Source organism: Lycium barbarum, chromosome 9, assembly GCF_019175385.1.
Source record: "Lycium barbarum isolate Lr01 chromosome 9, ASM1917538v2, whole genome shotgun sequence".
Classification (NCBI taxonomy): domain Eukaryota; kingdom Viridiplantae; phylum Streptophyta; class Magnoliopsida; order Solanales; family Solanaceae; genus Lycium; species Lycium barbarum.
The window spans coordinates 60,793,026-60,799,832 of record NC_083345.1 but is presented as its reverse complement, the minus strand read 5'-3'; positions in this window follow the sequence as shown (position 1 = coordinate 60,799,832).

Below are 6,807 nucleotides of genomic sequence, written 5' to 3'. Positions count from 1 at the left end.
ACATGTATATGTATAAGTGTGTATGTACACGAATCACGCAAGAACGATTATGTAACTTGCAAGTATTTATACGTCGCCGATGAAACCAAGTGGGTACCTAAAAGGAGGAGTAAGAGATAAGCAAGAATAGTGTGGTCATGATACTCCGGGTCAGTTGAAGGAAAATATATGATGAAATTTTCATAGAATCCCGGATAGCTTAACATTCAAGGACAAATGTTCCCAAGGGGGGAAGAATGTTACACCTCGGAAAATCACCCGTTAACGTACAGTGAATAGGCTAGCGAAGAGCACGATGTATACGATGTTTTGATAAGTAAGAAATAGCATTTGAGGATCCTAATCAATATCTAAGGACATTTGACGTAAGGGAAGAAGGTTGTCAAAGAAAGTAAAGGATTATGAGTAACAAGTTAACGATAGCTTAATGATGTTTTAGGGAGGAGTTATAATTTCCTTTAGATGGTTAATGAAGTGTGAAACAAGTGTTAAGAAGGTTGTATAAGGATTGGAGACCAAACGAAATGACGAGAACAACTTCGGAAAAACTGTGAGTTACACGACAACATGATACGGCCCGTGGAATGTTATACGGACCGTATAATGGTCCGTATAACCCAACAGCGATGAAGTGTTCCATGGTGGTGAACCACGACCACTTGTACAAGCCGTGCAATGTTCCACGGACCATACAAGTGTCCGTGGAAGTCCCGACGAGCTCAATAAGTTCACTTATATAAATGTGATCCCACTTCATTAATTTCATTTCCCACACACTTCTTCATCTCACTCAAGACCTCTAGAAGGTTCCACATAATTCATCTACAAGAATACAAAGGAAAACAAAGATCAATAGCAAGAATTCAAGTGGGTCAAGTGCATAAAGCTTACTAGGGTCCATCCAAGTCAAGAATTCTCGTGGGAGTGAAGTTAGGGTTTTGGTGCAAGAAGGGAAGTTCCACTCAAGGGTTGTTCATCCATCATCTAAGGTGAGTTTTATGATCATTATTGGTTATTTGAGGTGTTGAAAGTTAAGAACACATGGATTGTAGAAAGATATAGAAAGTGGGTCATAAATGTGGGAATAGTGACATTGTTGGGTGAAGGTTTGGATTGAATTATGGATATTGGTATGTTGTGATTGTAAATATATTGTGAATGAAATTTATACCATGGAATAAGTATTATATATAATAAAATGCAATAGCGAACTATAATCACAATTATGGAGAAATTGAAGACAAATTGTGAAATGCGGATAATGTAGATGAATGATGATTGTGGTCAATTATATTGTGAATGTTGTTATGCATGTTTGAGAGTTGATATATAATATGGGAAAAGTTGTATAAACAAAAGAAATGCTGCCCAATTTTCCTTAGCTTTAGTAAGCACGTTTAAGTAATCGATTAGCTAATGTGAATGCAAATTCTCTTGAAGGTAGAAACGTGAGGACTGAAGGAGAACAACCAAGCGATGGAAATTGTTAAACAAAAGAGGTATGTAAGGCTAATCCTTTCTTTATAAGGCATGACTCATATGACATGAATCCTCCTATCTTTCCATGATTTTCTTACATAACGGGAATGACGAGTCTACGAGTATAAAGAGCTACATATGAGATAAAGAAAAGAGATACGTTACGAACATGACAATACCGATGATGAATCTATGTCTAGAAGTCATAAAGCTCATGATATGATATTCCTACAAAGCTAATGATCCCTATATGATTCCTATAATATTATTTCCTTACCTCTCCATGACTTTCTTACCTTCCGGAAAACTAAGAGCCTATGTTCATGAATAGCCATATGGGATAAGATAAGAGGTATGTTACGAATGCGATAATGATGATGATGAGTCTAAGTCTAAATATTCTATGGCCTATAATATTATGGTTCTACAAGGCTATGATCCATTGATGTTTTTCATTGAATACACTCACCGTATATGCTAATTCCTTCAAGGTGAGGCAGAATGCTCCATAATGGAATCGGGGGTTCTCGACCTTATGTCACCCTGACATTGTTATAGAATGTCTATAAGCTCTAATGCACGTCCTATGACCAATGTTCCAAAAAGTTACGAGTCTATGTTCATAGGGGGTTCCATATAAGATAAAGGTAAGAGATATGCCATAGATACTATGATGGTAATGATGAGCCTAAGTTAGAGATTATAAAGTCTATCATACGATATTTGTACGAAGTTCATACTACGAATATGATATGGTTTTCATAGATTGTCTGTAAATTCAAATGTATGCTCTATGAAAAGTTATGATAAGTTTATGAGATATATGTGATGATAATAATGGCGATGTTGATAGTGATGATGATAATGATGACGATGATAATAGGGATGACGCTAAAGATATTTATGGGCTTTTATGTATATATGTTCCTATGTATGGCTATTATGAAACCTCGAGCTTATATGGCCGGGTAGAATGTATATGTATATATATATTTATGTAATGCGCGCGCACCTCTGCAGTTAGGTAAGGATAACCCTGAAGCCTTGGTAGGGATAGGTAGATATAACCCTGAAGCCTTGGTAGGACCAGGTAGATATAACCCTGAAGCCTTGGTAGGGCCAGGTAGATATAACCTTGAAGCCTTAGTAGGGCCAGGTATGTGTAACCCTGAAGCCTTGGTTGGCCAGGTATATATATGATATAAATATGTATATGATATGAATATGTATATGGTATGGATATGTATATGATATATGTAGGAAAAGCTCGGAAAAATATGTATGTGATATTGTCGAGCTACGACGTGGCCGAATGCGGATAACGAGTAATGTGTATGAGCAGATACGATATTATGATACATGTATGATACGATGATGTATGCGCTATCATGATACATGTACTGTGATTATATATGATATAGGCATGAAAGGTATCCACCCTTAAAATTTACGCAGGTTATGTCTACATCTTATGTCCTATGATTTCTCTAATATGTTTATTTCATTCATGCCTTACATACTCAGTACAATATTCGTACTGACGTCCGTTCCTTTGGACGCTGTGTTCATGCCCACAGGTAGAAGGGAGGAGACCCAGATTTATATAAGACAATAAGCAATGTTTTGAAAGCACTCCATTATTCCGGAGGTGCTATTGATTTACTATTTTATGTACATATATGTTTTGGGCACGACGGGGTCCTTTCCCGTCCATATGTCTAGTACTGTATTAGAGACTCGTAGATACGTATGTGTTGGTAGTATGGTCTCGCGATGTTACTATTATATATGTATATATTATTTTGGATAGCCGAAGGGCTTATGCATATATGTATATATAAGAGTAATTATGTTTCCAAATGAAAAGTGGTTTTTCCTATGATTTGAGAATATTATCAATGAATGTACGCTTAATAAGCATGATTTGTAGTAGAATGAGTGGTGATCGGTGGTTAGCCCCGGGTGCCCATCACGGCCCCTAGTCGGGTCGTGACAAGAACTCAAAGACAGCTATACTTTATCGGGGTGACATAAGGTCATGAACCCCCGATTACATTATGGAGTATTCATAAGCATTCTGCCTCACCTTGAAGGAATTATCATATAAGGTGAGTGTATACAATAAACAACATCACTGGATCGTAGTTAACATCATTAGCTTTGTAGAAACATCATATCGTGAACTCTAGAATCTTTGGACTTAAGCTCATCATCATCATCATCATGTTCATAATATCTCTTATCTTTAACTCATATGGCTATTCATGAACATAGATTCTTAGTCTTCCGGAATGTAGGAAATTCGTGGAGAAGGAGGGAAGATCATGTCATAGGATTCATGCCTTAGAAAGAAGGGACTAGCCTCACATACCTCTTTCGTTTAACAATTCTATCGCTTGGTTTTTCTCCTTCGATGCTCGCGTTTCTACCTTCAAGAAAGTTCGTATTAACATTAGCTAATCGATTATAAGAACGTGCTTACTAAAGCTAGGGAAAATTGAGCAGCATTTCCTTTGTTTATACAACTTTCCTCATATCACATATCGACTCCCAAGGATCTATAACAACATTCACAATATTATAGGCAACAATCATCATTCATCTACATTATCCACATTTCACAATTTCACTTCAATTCCTCCATAATCATGGTCATAGTTTACTATTGCATTTTCTCACATATAATACTTATCTCATATTCTAAATGTCACTTATAGCATACTTACATTCACAACATATCAATATTCATGACTCATTCCAAACTACTACTCAAGATCTCATTATTCCTATCTTTGCGACCCATTTTCTATCTCCTTCCATAACCTAAGTCTTTCAACCTCTCATTACCTTAAACAACATGAAAAGATCATAAAGCTTACCTTAGATAGTGTAGGAATAAGCCTTGAGTGGAAATATTTCTCTTGCACCAAAACCCTAGTTCACTTCTATTGGAATTCCTTGGCTTGGTTGAACTTTAATGTGTTCCTTACACCTAATTTTTTTGGTTTGATGAAGTTGATCACCAATCTCTCTTGGGTTCTTGTGGATGAAGAGTGTGGAAGGTTCTAGAGAGTTCTTGAGTCATGGAGAAGAAATGAGAAGATGGGAAAATGAAAATAATGAACTTGGGTCCTCTTATTTAAAACTTAAAATCTGACCCATCGGGAAAATATACGGACACTTATATGGTCCATATAAACTTATACGGTCCGTATTAGTGACCATGAAATCACCCTATCAACATCTCACTTCTGTGACCATTATACGGTCCGTATAATTTTATACGGTCCGTATAAGTGACCGTATAATCCCATCAGTGAGGGAACTTCACTTTGACGATTCTGCGGACCATTATATGGACCGTATAATATTATACGGACCGTATAATTGGTCGTATAATCTATCTCTCTCCGATTCCGTTCTCGTCACTTCATTTGATCTCAAATCCTTATGGAACCTTCTTCGCACTTGTTTAACACTTCATTAACAATCTAAGGGACGTTATAACTCTTCTCCAATACACCATTAAGTGATCATTAACTTGTTACTCGTAAATCCTTTCTGATACACATTGTATGCCTTGCCCTCTCTTGGCAAACTTTCTCCTCTTCATGAGTAAATTTCAAATTCTTACTACTTCAGGAGTCAATTTCAAAATTTACCTCTGCGCGGCAGTAAAGTTAAGAGTTTTACTACTTCAGGAGTAAATTTCAGATTTACTACTTCAAGAGTAAATTTCAAAGCTTACTATGTAAAGAATATTTCTTTTCATTTTTTCTACCTCTTCTGGAGGTGAGGCATGATATTTCACAACCAAGAGCATGTCTATATTTATAATCTTTACTAAATAGCATCACATTAACTTTAGGGAATGTATATGTATTTATAACAGTTATAAAAATTTCTCATTCTTCAGGAATGAAATATAATCATCTGAACATGCCTTAACAACATCAAATTATAATAACTTATGACCTCTTTTAAGATGTTGCTGCTTCAGGAGCAAATCGTAGCATATATTTAATATGGTGAATGAAGTATTATGTAAGTGCCAAGAAGGTTCCATGAGGATTAGAAGTCAAACGAATCAACGAGAGAAAGTTTCGCACAACTGGGAGTTATACGACCACTTATATGGTCCGAATAAGGAGGGTCCGTATAACATGACATTTACAGAAAGGGTCCTTTTCTTGAAGGTGTTATACAATCCAATTATACGGACCATATAAGTGGTCCGAATAAGTCCATCAGGCTGATTTTTTCTATTTTTGTATAAATAGAGGGCTCTTGTTCTTTTATTTCATTTTTCATTTTCCACAAGTCTTAAGAGCTCTAAACCTTTCTCCAAGCTTATTCAACCCCAATCCAAGAGAAAACAAAGATCAAGAGGCAAGAATCAAGGTACCCATGTGTTAGAAGTCTTCCTAGGGTTAGTAAATTATAAGGAATTCTTGAGTATTGAAGCTAGGGTTTTCACCTAAGTTGATAGATGCTCAAAATCTCATTCCCATGATATAAAAGGTTAGTTTTCATGTTTATTTCATGTTATCATGAATGCTTGGTTGTTAAAGAACTTGGGTAGAAGAAGAAAGTAGAAAATGAGGGCTAAATGTAACTTTTATGATGTTTTGAGTAGCAAGCTAACTTGAGTTATGATTCTTAGTATAATATGGATGTAATATTGTTATGGAAGGTATTAATAGTGATAAGGAAGCATTGTATGAAAATGAGCTAAAATGGGTGTGAGGTTGTTGGTATAAGTTGAACACAAAGATGAATTGTGAAGGCTTAATGGAATGTGATTACTCGATTGTGATATTGTGGATGTTATTGTGGTTGTTGGGAGTTGTTTTTTAATATGATGGAAGTTGAAAAAATAGGGGAAATTCCCCAATTTTAATTTAGATCATGAATTATTCTAGTTTGAATTTGAGAGTATCATTAAGGCTTAACTATGGTATGAATCCTTCTGATGTAGATTGTTCAAGATTCGACGATGAACGTTAAGTAGTTGAGAGGAAAAAGAGGTATGTAAGGCTAACCCTTCTTTCATTACGGCATGGTTCCTTGGCTATATTTCCTTTCATGAGTTCCATAACGTCCTCCAAACGAGTCTATCTCTAAAATTACTAAAGTTCATGATTCTTGATATTTTCATGATTCTAGTATCTATGTTATATGATAGTTAATCCTCTAAGGATAGAAGTAACGAAAACAATGATTGCAATGATGTTGATGATACTTATGGACTTTTATGTATACGTGTCTAAGTATGTATGACTATTATGTAACATCGAGCTTATATGGCCGGGTATGATACCTATCGCG